The sequence below is a fragment of the Lissotriton helveticus genome, chromosome 12 (genome assembly GCF_964261635.1).
Source record: "Lissotriton helveticus chromosome 12, aLisHel1.1, whole genome shotgun sequence".
Taxonomy (NCBI): domain Eukaryota; kingdom Metazoa; phylum Chordata; class Amphibia; order Caudata; family Salamandridae; genus Lissotriton; species Lissotriton helveticus.
Genome location: NC_136073.1, coordinates 409,379,925 through 409,396,329, shown reverse-complemented (window position 1 = coordinate 409,396,329; position 16,405 = coordinate 409,379,925).

Genomic DNA, 16,405 nt, shown 5'->3' with positions numbered 1-16,405 from the left:
AATCAGTAAAGGCATTTTTCTCCTACAATGTATACTGCTCATTGTAGAGTACATTTGAATGAAAAAAATGAGGACAAATGAAAATCCATAAGACCTTCCTTTTGAATGACCAAAGGTGCTCAAATCCCCCCGCAAACTCCCCAAGCACCTGGAAACCTTCACAGGTGAGTAGTGTGCTCTATACATCCCTGATTGATTGATTCATACGCCACCACAGTGTGTGTTTGAGTGTTATCAACAGGTCCTGCCATTTGTTTGGCTGTCTGTAGCTCTTAAGGGTAGTGAAATGAACAGTGGTACCTTCTTTAATATACACAAAATCTCTGAGAATGCTTTGGTTTGGCTTCACCTCTGAGAGCTACTTTCAAGGCGCTGGTGAACTACCAGTAGCTCCCAAGCTACTAGTTGGAGACCCCTGGTATGGATAGTGAATGGGGAATTGTAGTCCTGAAGCACAAATGTGAAGGTCATTACACCACTACATGCATAATGCATAGCACTTTAAAGCACTACATTCCCTAAAGCCTGCCTCACTACAGGAGTACATGCTTACTGAGTGAATGATTACATTAATATAAGTAAAGACACTGAGTGAATTCTTAATTGGTTCACTTTTACTTTACTGAATGAATTACTACATGGTACAAAAAGAGTCTTTTTCAAATTGCAACAGCAGTCACACTATGTTAGCGGGAGTATATAGATACTGACTGGGGAATTGTAGGCCTGAAGCACAAATGTTAAGGTGGTTATACAACAACATGCATAATGCATAGGAGTTTGAAGCACTGCATACCCTAATGCCTGGCTTACTGCAAGAGTATATACAATTATGTAATTGCAAACACATCAACCAACCAAATCAATCTCTCTCAATTTTCCAAATGGACACTGATTCATAGTGTTATTCTACACAAATAACAGTATCCCTTGCAGTGTATAAAGAAAGATTAAAAATATTAGATAAATAAATGTATTAAAACTCGTAGTAATGGAATTATTTAAATTAATACTCGGATATAAATTAGAATACTCAAAGTTTGATAGAGAGTATCTCTTGAAAGGGATGTAGGGAAAATAGGGGTTTAAGGTAATGAAGAATATTAAAAATAGTTTTACAAAAAAGGGACGTTTCTGGAATAATAAGTCGAACAAAAGGGGAATGAATGTTAATACTCGTATTAAAAATAAAGTAACCTGTAGAAATGCTTTAATAAGAAAAACAAGTTTAAATAAAGCATGTTATAAATTAAACGAAAGTTAAAAAGTATGGAAAGAGGCACGTTTACATAAACACATGACGCACTAAAACAGTGCAAATGAGAACACCTGTCAACTGAAAACGTGACTTAAAAGTGGGAGGAGCAATAAATTGATCCCATAGACTGTTAAGTAACCAAAAAGTATATAAACCTACCCCGTTGGATAATTAGTTTCGTTTCAGAGAATCAATACGGGCGAAGAAACTACGAGCAAGGTAATGATTCGGGACTGTAGAAGCATCTAGACAATATCTTTCATTTCCTCAGAGGCAACATATTGTTAATGTATATTTAAAAATACATAAAATAGTATGTCCCCTCCAGAGGAGTTGGATGTATTTCGATGGATGAAGGAAAGAATATCGAAGAGAGGTAAATTATCTTAATGGTATATGTTTTCTATATATAAGAAAAAAAGCAAAAATATTTAAATGATTATAGAATGTGGTATGATTACGTTTAAATAGAATATAATAACGAGTTTAGTAAAAAAACATTACAAGAAATAAAGGTTATTTAAGGAATTACTAAGTGCAAAGTAATGATTAGGAGCGATGTCATAATCTTTCATTTATCTTCCATTTCCAGTGAGGGATCAGATTGTTAATGTATATTTTAATTTATAGATAACTTTACGATCCTTCAACTGGAGTTGGATGACTTACAACCTAGTATTTAATTATTTTTAGTATGCAAGTATTTCTTAAGGATTGAAAAATGTAGTATAAATAAGCTTTCAAGAAAATACTTTGCAATAAAGGAGAATATTCATTATCTTCTAGAGTGAAAATGGGTTACAAGTATTTATATTGAGTAGTGCTTTCACAAATTTTCACTCGTGAAGAACAGGAGGATTATCTTCGCAAGCACTTTTTTTCAACAAAATAATATAATTGTGTCTCCAAATGTTAATGTCAATATTAATTCTTTAAATGTTTAAAAATGATTGTAAAATGTAATAATGACATGAAATGTACAAAAAAAAAAGATGAAGTAGTGTGGGAGTGTTTGTCGTAGCACTTCTATTCTACTTTATCTGAAAGTAAAAAAAATCCTAACATTTAAAAAAGGATGATGGGCAACACTTATATAATCTAAACTTAAAAAAAATTAGTGCTTATGATAGAATAAAAGAAATGTGGTCCAACGCGTGATACCAATGAATGAAAAAAAAATTGCATTTCACCCATGTGATGAAGATAAAAGACTCAATAAAAATATTTTCAAAACTTGTGCATTTTTCTTTCAAGGATTCTTTGAAGAATTATACATGTAATGAAAGGACATATTACTCCACGCTAAAGGAAAAAAGTCACCACAATTATGATACAATACAAAATTTAATAATATTTTAAACACCTTGAATGCTATGGCTTTTCCCCTCCTGTGCTGATAATCTTGGACTCCCATTGTTCATGACAAGGTCAGCTCGTGATTAGCACAGCTCCAGTGTGCCTCATGACGAGCTGAGCTCGTCATGAGCATGGAAGGGGTTAAATACCTTTACAGTCAACAAACTCGTAAGCAGAGTACACAGTTTAAGTTAAAAACACCCTACCACAACTAGTTTTTGAAACCCATTGTAAAATAAAGTGCGTCACAAAATGGGCTACATACATGGTGAGTGTATCGTAACGTCACATAGACATAACCAGCCAATCAACATTAGGATCAGGAAGGTACACTTAACCACACAACAGCCAATGAAATGTTTTTCAAAATCTGCGCAAGCAAAGGGATTGGTCGCTAATACGTCTTCTTACAATGCTTCACAACCAATCAAAAAGAGGTGTTGAAAGTTTCTCTTTTCAACACACGAGCAAATCAGATAACCTTGCAAGTACACACAGCGAGAGGCAATTATTAAAGATGACTTTCGCAAGACCCCGAAACACATCTTCCAGAATAAGTACGCACTTCACTGCCTGACCCCATTTAATGATTATCCAGGCTCTCCAGCCTAAACACATCACAAATCATCTCTCGTCACTTTCTCTTCTTTTTTAGTGTATTGTGCAAGGCAGACTGTGTGACCCTATGCCTAGAGCCCTCGAAGGCCCTGGAGGCTGCCACGTCCCAGGCCAGCTCCTACAATGTCCCGGGGTGCCTACCCCCGGGACACTGCTGTTTGCTATGAGAGGGCGTGAGTCTCGCGCCTTCCGCCCTCCCATAGCAAACTTAGTTTGCATTTTGAAAGACACAACAGTGAAATCTGTTCTCACTTTCAAAATCCAAACCAGATTTCTTTTCCACATGCAAGATAGCATCTCTCCATGCGGAAAAGCAATGCCGGCTCCCGAAGAACGTTGGAAGCCAGTGGGACCGTGGGGACATTGTGTCTGCCCCCACGGCCCCCAACATTTTTGATAAGACCCAGGGGATAGGGTCCCTGGGAATATTAGCAATTACTGATAGGGACAACTTTTTTACGGTAAAATTAAAAGTTCTGCACCCACCTCAGGGCGGCCCCCTGGTGTGCACGCGCTGGATGCACAACTCATAATCTGTAGGGTGTGCAACTCTAGCACCTTTGGTGCACAACTTCTATGCGTTTGGGAGCCGGCATTGCTTTTCCACATGGAGACCTACTAACATGCAGCTCGCCATGTGGAAAAGCAATCTCATTTACATTTTGAAAGAGAGAAAGGATTTCCTTGCTATGGCAGGGAAGGATAGACACCCCAGGACACTGCAGGAACCGGCCCTCCCAAAATACATAAAGCCCGTTTAGTGGTGGTCCCTGGGACTTTCAACACCTTGTAGCCTCTCACAACTATTTTTTTTTTAGCCCCGGCAGTGCGGCCCTTGGTGTACATGCGCTGCATGCATGACTCATAATCTGTTGTGCAGGACCGGCGCTAGGCATGGGCAGTGTGGGCAGCTGCCCAGGATCTTGCGCTCAGCCCACCAGCATGGGGCCCGGAACCGATCGTGTGCCCTGTTGTTTCCCTGTCTCCTTGCAGTTAGGGTCCAGGGGAGGCCCCCCTCCCTGGGCCTCTCAGGGATGGTGTCTGCAGGCTTACAGGAGAGAGACTCTTCTCCTAGTCCCAATTGCAAGGAGACCCATTCAGAGATACTGCTGGAGGCCCATTGTACAGAATGTTAGCACCCACACAGTGTTAACTCTCAGTCCACAAGCAATTCTTACACCAATCAGGCTGGAGGTGTGAGAATTGCTTGTGGGCTGATAGTTAAAACTATAGGGGCGCTAAAATCCTATACAATGGGCCTCCTACGGTGTCTCTGAATACTTTGCAAGGGATCACTTCAATAAATTAGAGGGGCCTCGAGCATTACCTTTTGGCCCAGGGCCTCACAAATCATAGAACCGTTCCTCCTGTATGGTGCGCGACTCCCACCCCTTTGGTGCACAACGTCTACGCGTTTGGAAGCCAACATTGCTTTTCCACATGGAGACCTACTAACATGCAGCTCGCCATGTGGAAAAGCAATCTCATTTACATTATGAAAGAGAAAAAAGATTGCTATGGGAGGGCGGGATAGACACCCCAGGACACTGCAGGAGCTGGCCCTCCCACAATACATATTGCCCCAGGGAGTGGTGCTCCCCGAGGCTTTGAAGACCTTACAGCGCCCCCTACCATTTTTATAGCCCCGGGAGTAACGGGGCCCTCGAGTGCTCCAGGAAGGGGGCACGCAGTCCCCCTCCCACAATACATAAAGCCCCAGGGAGGGGTGGTCCCCAGGGTTTTTGAGACCTTACAGCCCTCCAACCCTTTATTTGTAGCCCCGGCGGTAACGGGGCCCTCGTGTACTCCAAGAAGGGGGCCATGCAGTCCCCCTCCCACAATACATAAAGCCTCGGGTGATGGTCCCCGCGGCTTTGGGGACCTTGGGCCCCTCCCACCATCATTTTTTCTTTTTACCCCGAGGAGTGACGATTCCCGAGGCTGGAAAGCCCCTCTGAGCCCCCCATAAAATGTAATAATTTTCCTCCCGCTATTTATACCCCCCGAGGTCTATATTATAAGGGCCCCCCATAAAATGTAATATATTTGCTCCCGTTATTTACCCTCCCAGGGGCTAATAATAAAAAAAGCTCTGTTTTATTTGATTAATTTTACAGCAGAGTCCGCGCACCCTACACAAACCTGCCGATTTTTTTACCTTTTTTTAATGTGGGCCCTGGGGGTCCTTCTGGGACCCCCAAAGCAGGTCTAAAGGGTAAAATTATTTCTACCCTGCCCCCTGTCTCCGTTTTTACACATATATTCCACTGACTTCCTCAGCCTTGCTTCTACCGAGGCACAAAATGGCTGCCAACAGTTCCTGGTTTCGAATGTTTACAACCGATTGACAGCCAATTACATTGAGTGCGTGATCGGGACGCTGCGCTTATGCTACGATGCTTTGGTGCAGGAGAAAGGCACCGGATTCGTGTGGTTGATATATATATATATATATATATATATATATATATATATATTTGTAATTTATTGTATAATTTTAAATCTATAAAATAAATTAAAATGAATCATTTATTAATTGTTTTGAAGGAAATATATATATATTTATATCAATTATTAGGTATGTGTGTCTAACTTTTTTTATTACGTTTGTTATATTTGTTAAAATGTTTATTAAATCTAATTTATTTTGTTAAAATTAATTTTATTATTTAATATATTTAATATTTATTATTTTATTTTATGTGTATACAAATCAATATTTTGTACAAATATATTTTTTACATCAATATTTTTTCCCGATATTATTGCACTTACCTGTTTAAGTATAGGGATTCGATATTTTTGTATTCTATATTTTTCATCAATATTTTTTACATCAGTATCTTTTAGGTCAGTGTTGTGTCAGTGAACCCGCCCGATTGACACCACCACCACATTTCAATACAGCCAAAATGCAAAACATTGGCAATAGATGGATTGTGTGGATACAGACATTTCAAGATTTCCATGATGCACTTGAAGAGACTGGTAAAAAGAAGATAATCAAAAGCCTCAAAAGTCTTGCTAATGATGGTGTAAAAGAAATCATAAGTAAAATGCTGCAAACTGATGAAGAAATAATAATTCTTCAGAATAAAGAAACTTTGAATCTCAATTCGATCCAAGGTCCAATGTAGATTACGAAAGAAATATTTTTAATGAAGAATACCAGAAATTTGGTTAAACCATGGATGCATTTGTGAAAAGAATCAACATATTCATCAAACACTGTAAATTCAATTAATTCAATGTTGAAGAAGCTATACATGATATTTTCATTGATGGATGTGTGCCACATTCATTCAGACAACGAATGCTGAGAGAAACTCTTAGACTGGAGTGAGTGCTAATGGCTGCCATAGCTGAAGAGTGTGCTGATAGACAAGCTGCTGATCTGGAGTGCGGAGGTCCCCAGAATGAGTATGAAAAGTAAGCCAAAGCAAAATTCTGAAGGACACAAGGTGATGTCTGCACGTAAATAGAAGTTATGTTTTAGAAGTAGATTTTGTTTCCCACACAAAGGTAGATGTCCCTCCATTGGACAGATATGCAAAAGCTGTGGGAAGGAGAAACATTTTGTGACAGTTTGCAAAGCAAAGGAAACAGCAAGCGTGTCACGGAGCAAAAACAAAACCACTTGGTGCCTTCTGCCTGTCTCTAGAATACACATCTGGGGTGGGTGACAGTTGGCTTCCTGCATTCCCGCTAGACAGCCACATATAAAGGAAGGTTATCTGCATGTTGATAGATCACCCTGAGCAGGATGGGAGGGAGAAGCTGATACTTTCCACCTGAAAGGGCCTTGCCCTGGCCCCCACAAAGGATTGAATACCCTGGAGCTAAGGCAGAAAAGGTAGGGTCTTATGCACTTTAAAGCATCTCTTTGAAGCCTTCCTACTTCAAAGGCCCAATTCGGTATAAGTACTTGACCTCTGACATCACCAAATGAGAACACCTCCTTGAACTGAGGACATTATACCAGGAAGAAATGTTGCTGTGCTGCGAGAAGGACTGCCGCTTTGCTGAACTGCTTTGCTGTGTTTGCTGGCTTCCTGCTGCTTCATGCCTGGGAGTCAGAAGGTCTGGACCTGCCTCATAATCTAAGTACGATCCAAGTGCTTGTTGGCTTGCCTCCTGTTTCTGAAGTCTCAGGGATATAATTTTCAACTCAGCACCTGTACTTTGCTGACTGTAAGTCTTGCTCTTCCAAGTGGTGCCAATTCAGTCCAGGGCCCTTGGAAGTGAGTTTAAACTGCTGAATTTGCCAATACCTGTGCATCAACACTGTTGTGCATATTGGAACCAATGCATCTCCTGCTGTGAAATTGGGATCAGTGCACCACCAATGTTGCAGGGATCAGAATGATGGATCCTATTCAGAACCACCGCATTTTTGGCACACCTGAAACAACCGCTTTGGAACCAATGCATAGAGAAGATAAATTCCTCGCCCCCTCAGCATGGATTAACCCAGTGTATCACAGTCATACCGCCATTCTCAGAACTGGTGCTTTGCTCAAATGGAACTGATGCATCACTGCAGTTGCATTTAAAAATCCAGCGGAATCCCCCAACTGCATGGGGATCATCGGTGCAGCTCATGCTGTGGCGAGGATTAAGGTAATTTTTCTCAGCAGGCCAAGCATGGGTCCTGTAGCTGGCCCGCGCTCCAATCACTTGCTGTGTGAACTTGTGACTTTTTTCCAGTCCAGTGCAACAAATTAACTCTTTGAGTGCTGTTTGCTTCTAAGCGCTATTCTTGCATTTAATCTTTGAAAATTCACATCTCAACCTCTACTGAATTTTGTCATTTTGATCTTGTTTTATTTATAAAATTATTTTCTATTTTTCTAAATTGGTGTGGAGTTTTTTCATGGTGTTTTCACTATGTTACTGGGCATTGTATGCACAAATAATTTACCCAATGCCTCTTAAGTCAAGCCTAACTGCTCTGTGCCAAGCTACCAGGTGATGAGCACAGGTTAATTTAAAGTGTTTCTGACTTACCCTGATTAGGGTTGTGGCTCCTGCTAGGACAGAATGCATACCTCTGCCAACAAGAAACTCAACTTCTAACAGTACCCATCTGTAGATCAACTGCTGATGACTTTAGAAATCCAATAAAACCACGTGCCACGAACCAACAGCAACTTCTAATTAGGAATCATACAACAAGGGACATGTATGTACGTAGTGTATTTTGTAAAGCGCACAGCTGCCCCAACGTGGCGTCCCGGAGCTGTATAACACTGTGGAACCCTTCCTTGCTCTCCCTGTGAGATGACCCTCGTGGGCACCCCCACGGTGAAGCCAGGCATCCCAGTGTTGTAGGGGCCGTTGTGGAGATTAAGCAAGCTATTGCCCAGAGTTGCAGCGTGGGACCCATAATTAGAGTAGGCGCTGAGGAGAGAATTATCGAGTCTGCGGACATTGAGCTCAAGACCCTGCCACGTCGTGACTTGAACCCTGGTCCCGGGCCTGATCTCTGCTTCAGAGTCTGCCGCTCTAACCAGTGAGCCACACTTCTCCACATATCTGGATATGCAAAAATGTGGAGCATGCATTTGTGTTATTGAAGAGCCATTTTTGATGTTTGCATCAGACTAGTGAAATGCTAATGCAAATAAATGCAATGGTAATGGACACATTTTGTGCATATTGAACAACTCTGCATTGTGTGCCAATGTCTGAGGAGGAGATGCAAAGCACAAAAGGAGGAGCCACAAACCACACGTGATGCTTATGGGTCATGGTGCAAATTGAGATGATGCTGATGTCTCTATTATCAGACAGGGATAGAATGTTGGAAGACCAGTTGATATCTTCTGGCAGGCACTTGGCTTGTGGAAAGGACCAATAGGTTGTTAGATGATATTCTCATGTTGGCTTTAGCTAGAATGTTACCAATTATAGGGCTTGTTCAAGAAATGTTGTGGTCCTATCATTTAATGCTTAATTCCACCACTGGTACTGAAGCTTTTGAATCATTGAAGGGGTGCAATATTTGCATTCCAGTAGAGCCCCATTGGTCATTTCTTAATATCACGAAGAGGGGATATGAAGTCTGTAAAGATGTATCTATTGATTCTGGAGCGTTAAGTAAAGAGGATCAGCTAAACTTGCTTGCCTGGTTGTTTGTAAACAAAGCAGAGCAGATAAGTCTACACTGTCACGCAGCCGAATATACGGTGAATCCAACATGGCAGCTCCATGTAAGGATAAGTCAAAAAACCGGCAAGAGGTACATTATGAAATATTCATAAATCTGATCATATCATAATTTAAATTATAGGATATTCGTTCCATAACTAAAACCCACATTTTAAAAAGCAGCATATCTTTGTATAGTATTCGTTTTTCAGATGTTTTTATCCATGCTCACACATTAGTACTGCCAGGCAAATAAGGGCTTGTGAAGCCAATAGGTTTAATGTTTGCACAGTGTGTCCATGCCCAGGCCGCACACCATCCAAATGTTAAATATATTGGTTAAGCAAAGAGTAGTTAGCTATGTGACTGCCACAAAGAGAATGTGAATGCCTTCTGAAGCTCATTCAAGATCAGCCCTCAACCAAACACACTGCTGTAATTCCAGTCAAGCCTATCTTTTCACATTTTCAACCTGCCTCCTTTCACCCACTCACCTATTATTTCACAATTGCACTGAAATAAGTAACTCATTTACATTTAGGTACTGTTGCTCTATGTGACCAGTTTGCTGCTGTCATGAACCAAAGTAGTCACCATGTTTAATGCATCTCTATATATATAGTTAAAGACTAACCACGATTTTTTTGCATCAGAACCCAAATAACATTTGCTGCTGATGGAAATGTACTATTAACAAAGCGGCAACATTAATTAAGGATAATGCTGACAATAGCTAGATTGACACTGTAATACTCAAGAGAAAAGAAGAGGTGACGGAATCAAGGAAATGAAATGATTTGGTTTCTATTGCACATTAAATTTGGGGGCAAGTCATTAACCAACTTACAAAAGTTATAAACGATCTCTCTGCTTTGTAGCCTGTACTGGTTCCCCATTCCACGAAGAAAAACACCCACTAAAATGCTTGAGCTGAAAACAATCGATCGCTTTGGAGACATTTGGCTCCCGTGATTTCAAGACCACTTCCATCCATTTTGGCTTTCAGACCAATGGCATTGCATGCCTAAAAAAACTACACTCTTGGGGAATCACGTCTGCCCTCTACAGTAACGCCCACAAACATGCTCAATATGTTGCAAATGCCTGGACTAAAATCAGGTACCAGTGTAATCAGCCAATGCTTCTGGTACTCTCTGGTAGGCCTGCACCCATGTCACTTATGACGTTTCACAAACATGTCTTGCTATGTTTTGGGAGATGCAATTTTTGACTCTCTCCATCTAGAAAATCACCATGCCTTGCAAATATCAGGATCACCACTTACTGGGTTGAGGCATTGGCACAGATTAGTGTGTGGAGCTATTTTGCTAGGAATAAATAATTTCCCAAAATTCAACTGTAGAGAGAGCTTTACAAAGAGGCAACATTTGAACATGCCCATGAGCCTCTCTCTGTACTGTAAAAGCAAAGTTAAACATTTTTAGTTTATGTTTGAGACTATGGGCTGAAGGGATAAATAAATTCTAACGGGTCACCCTTACCAATAACCCATATACGATTAAGGATAACTAAAAATTCAGTCGGCAATGGAGAAGGTTCAATCTTTTATTCAATTCAAAGACAAAACCCTGACAGGGGAGCCCCGGTCTACACAACCTCGAAGGTGCGCAGAGGAGACTGCTTACATTTTCAAAGTAAAAAGCATATACACGTTTCACAAATCGAATATGACACCCTACAAGGAAAAACACAGTTTGTCAGCAGGCCAAGAGGAATACCCATATAAGGCACAATAGATTGCTAGTATCCTAGGCCTCAGCTATTCCGGGGGCAGGTCAACCGGGTGCCTCTCAGTCTATCTAGAGACGGGGAGGACAAGAACAGGCTTTGAGAATGTACGCATCCCGCAAAGAAGGCAGGTGCAACCTTGAGTTTCCCTTGAGCTACCAGTTAGCAGACATCCACCACGGTTTGGCTGATGCCGTGGTTGACAGAAAAAGACATAGTCACGTGATTTCAGGGAAACCGCATTTGCACACCAAGAAATGAAAGAAAATGGCTTCAGCCGTGTCAATAGTACTAACCTATTAAAAGTGAATTTTAGGTAACTAAATGACTACACTTTATTCTATTTGATCGAGTATATGTTTACAGGGTTATATTGGACATATTTGGCCAATAATATGTGTTTACCGCAAATTCGATCCCTACAGACGGCCCTTTTGGCCTAATATGGCCAATAAACATACTTCTATTCTACAAATACCCCCTCATTGTGGTTCTGAAAATTTTGGACTCGAGAATAAAACTTCGTCATAACATGACAAATTTAGTATCAAAAGACCGAGAATGACGAGTACACTATGTACAAGCATTTTCGTCATATTCGAGTGACGATTTCACCTCGAAATCGTCATTTTCGTTCGGAACCCTTGGCTTCCATTTTGTGTAATGGCAGCCATTTTGTGAGTTGCCCTCACATAGGCTTCAATACAGCTAAATTCGATATTAAAGGACACGTACACCTTGATTGGCTTTTCTCTGACCTGGGCAAGCTGAAACCTTTGCCTCAGGCCGAACCTGTTTGGTCAGTTCCTCTCCCAGTGGCCGAACGAGATAGCATCAAGGCACAACATGTCATAAACCCTTTTCATCGCACACACACCCTGCCGAATCTTGCTCACACCTGTCCCTGCTCTTTTCTCTCTCACTTGCTTTATGATGGGGAGGTGCCCGTTTTTATTGGGGGCCCACCGGTATCTGATGGAAATGCTGGGCCTTGCCGGGTAATTTGTTATGTGATGGACAAACTGAAATGTGGGCTTGTCATCATGACTCTGCTTTTTCTTTGCATTTGAAACATTTGAATGGTATACTAAAATGTTAGGAATGTTGCCTAAAGCACAATATTTCGTATAAAGAGAGAAGCCTGACTTTGTAAATTTGCGCAGTCTCCTGAGAATATACATCCCGTGCTGTTGTACTTCTAGGACGCCTGTTACCTTGGTTGCAGCCAATAAAATCGATCCTTGACTTCACCTAGAAGACTCTGAGTTTCTGTGGTCTAAATCAGGAAAGTACTCGAGGTCTTTGGGTGTGTTCCCTGACACCACTGGGTTACCGGTTCGGTACCGGTTCTGAAAAACCCAGTACCTCATCATCTATTTGCATGAGGTCAGACACTTCCTTTTGTATCATTTGTTTTTCTACCTTGATTTGTCAAGAAAATTGCAATGCTGACGTGATCCTGGTGGCACAAAACGAGCAACAGGCAGGGCCACATTGGAGACACAAGCAACATGTAAAAATTACTCCGAATGCCCCCGCCAGTACCATAAATATCTTCCAACCCCAGGTAGCCAAAAGACCCCAAAACCAACTGCTAAGGGACCAGGTGCCATTATCCACATGGGCCTCGCTAGCTAATCGATGTAGTTTCTGTATAGCTAAAGGAATAGTGGGCGCTGAATCTGGAATAAACACGCAGCAAGAGCTGCCGATCACATGACAGGCTCCTCCCCTATCTGTGAGGATGACGTCAAGAACCATCCGGTTCTGGAGCGAAACAAGCCTCGTCGCAGCAAGCTCTACTGTGATGTTAGTTAAAATTCCAGTAGTGGTCTGGACCACATTGTCAACTATCCTCGACAAACGTCTTATACTACGACTATTGAATATGGGCCCCCAGAAGGGAGTAAGTCCCTTCGCAAAGTCTTCGAATTGTTGTAAGGAAGTATCTGTTTGATCAGTAGCATCCCGATCATAACTCCTAATGTTTCGGCTCACTACCTCCTATTTCTGTATCAACTGATGAGTTCTATGATAGTCAGGAGGGGCAATATATACAGGGGGATAAAGAAATGAAAGATAACAACTTCCTGCCCTACCCCGGGGAAGCCATGTGTAGGCATTCTCACCGCACACAAAATAAACATCTGGTGGGATGATCATAGGTGGGGTACTGTACACTTGTAGGGTATAGGTGTAATTACATCTACTTCTGCCTACCTTAACATGGCCTCTGCCCTGTATGCAAAACGGAGAGGTAGTATTAATGATAGGGATTGGTAAGGCTTTGTCATTAGTAACATTTCGGTCCTTAAAATGCTGAAAGTACATCGTGCCATTAAAAAGTTCAAAATCCTGCATTTCTTCCATTAGCCATGTAACATTCTTATAATCCGTGTATAAATTCATACAGGCATTAGGGTCCAATGAGCCCTCTCCTTCATTTCCAGCTGCATCAAATCCCTGATGTTTCTCTATGTATTTTAAAATGGCTTCATAATCTTTTTCAGTATACATTTTCGGTTCAGCTACGTAATGCGAATACATCAAAGATAACAATTGGAACCATGCTTCACAACTGGCTAAATAGGACATCGGTAGGGAAATGAACAGTTCGTGTTGATGCATTACTGAAAGGAGTAACCCGCATACCCAACAATTCGTCTTATTTGTAGTGGAATGGGTTTGATGCAACATTTCTATAAAAGCATTCTTCATATAGGTCTCTCTATGTCTAGCCTTATGAGGGGGCAAAGAGTAAAAGAGATGTTCTTCCGGAGCAACAGTGGTGCTTAATAATTTCTGTACTGGATGCTGAAATTCTAGATATACAAACACACTCATCATAATAATTGTGATAATAATGATAAAAACAACGAATGCCACCTTCACTCTGGTGGACCATCCAGAAAACAAATGCATATTATCCATATATCGCCGAGGGGCTAGTGGTCTCTCGTCCTCCATAGCAAATCGGGCAAAAGGAAACATGCTTGCTAAAAGTTCAGATATAACTCGGTCCCTCTCTATAAGTCCAAAAACTATCTGTATCCACAAAGCACACATGCCACCAGAGGGGTTCTTCTTCCCTGTGTCCGTTCAGAGTCTCACAGGCAGACTCTCGTCATTTATATCCATGGACAAAACAGCAAACAATTTATTTTGTTTTGTAGAACGACCGCAGCCCCCAACTCAGTCTTTCTTGCTGAACAGAGCTATTAGTACAATGTTCCAGGCTCTCAACGCGTTCAGTCCAGTGTCTCGCTCAGTACCCCAGCAAATCTATCCAAGGTTTCTAAACTCAAGTCTTTCCCTATCTCCTATCAAGAGTATCTGGGGTACCGCGCTGTTTTCGGGCCGCAGGTCGTATTTGCAGTGACCAGGTCGCTCCTGATCAGAAAATAACTCAGTGGCACGGGCATTGGATACATCCGAATCCTGTGATGGACCCTCAATACTGGTCTCCGCTGTTTGGGCCACCACTTTGTCGACTGGGGGCACAGCTTCACTTGGCTGTCCCTTTTCTCGAGCTTCTGAAAAGGGCACAAAGCTCTGAGGCGATTCCCCCTCTTGGCTTGGAATTCCTTCACGGTTTTGCAAATCAAAGGGCAAAGGTAGAGGGAGTCGTTTCAAATGGCTCGCATGGATCCAGTGTTTCCGCCCGTGCACCTTCACAGCTGAATTGGTAACGAGAATGATCTGGTAGGGCTCAGACTATCTCGGCTCCAAACTCGATTTCCTCTGATAGTTCCTTACCAACACCCACTGGCCGGGTTCCAACCGATGTCCGGGGCCCTCTGGTAGCGGCTGCAATGTCTCGGATACCTGTTGATGAATAGAACACAGATCTTTAGTCAAAGCATACAAGTAATCTGTCATCAAAGGATAATCAATGTCTCTAAAGGACCTAGGTCTAGGGACTCCCCACACATTGGCGGGTCGGCCAAAAATGACCTCATATGGAGACAACCCGGTTCTTGTATGTGGGGTTGTTCTCAAGGATAATAATGCCAAAGGGAGTGCATCAGGCCATTTTACTCCAGAGATTGCGCAGATCTTGGCCATTTTCAATTTTAATATGCCATTATATTTTTCGACTAGCCCTGCTGACTGGGGGTGTTTGGCTGCATGAAACTTCTGGTGAATGTATAAACCATCACATACACTCTGACCCGATGCCGAATTGAAGTGTGTTCCATTGTCTGACCATATAATTCGGGGCAAACAATACCGGGGGAAATATTCTTTAATCAAAGCTTTAGCAGTTGCCACCGCAGTGGCTTCCTTGGTGGGATAGGCTTCAACCCACTTACTGAAAGCACAAACCACCACCAGCACGTATTTCAAGTTATTAACTCTCTCCATTTGGATGTAATCAATCTGAATAACTTCAAAAGGCAAAGATGGTGGTGCAAAATTGCCACTTAGAACAGGCTCTCTGCCTCCCGAATTATAGCGTAAGCATACTGGACAATATTTGACCACATGTGCGGCCGTCTTGGGAATGTTAGGGTTGCTCCAGACGGGGTCTAATACTGCACAAATACCCTTTGCTCCTATGTGTGCCGGGCCATGGGCCATGGTCACTACTGCATATACCAATGCATTAGGGAGTAACCAACGCTGTTTTTCAGTTCGATCTATCCAACATTCATTCTTGTCCAGTTTCCCTACTTCCTGTTCCCATTTCTGCATCTCATCTATGGTGGCCTCCTTCTGTAATTCCCTCACACTTTCTATGGTATTGTCAAATACGGACGTCTCCGCCACCCACCGGGCTGAAGTACTGAGAAACATGGGAGTTACCTTAGTCCGAGCTGTTTCTTTTGCCACTGAATCAGCATTGGCATTTCCCTTTCCTGTGGAATCGACTATTTTCTGATGGGCGCTACGTTTGATAATGACCACTTTATCTGGTAGTGTTAAAGCTAACAACAAACGATCAATTAAAGGACCATGCTGGATCTTTTGGCCATGTGTGGTAAAGAAACCCCTTTCCCTCCATAACCTCCCAAAACTATGGGCAACGCCGAAGGCGTACTGGCTGTCCGTGTAAATGTTTACTTTCAATCCTTTGCTAATTTCACACGCACGTAACAAAGCTATTAGTTCAGCTGCCTGGGCTGAGTGGTGTGAAATCCTAGCCGTTTCTACCACTGTTTTCAAAGTCGTAATAGCATACGCAGCTGTTGCAGTTCCATCTGGCAACCTAAAACAGGATCCATCAACATGCAATTCTCCTTGGGGCTCTGGTAAAGGAATGTCTGTGAGATC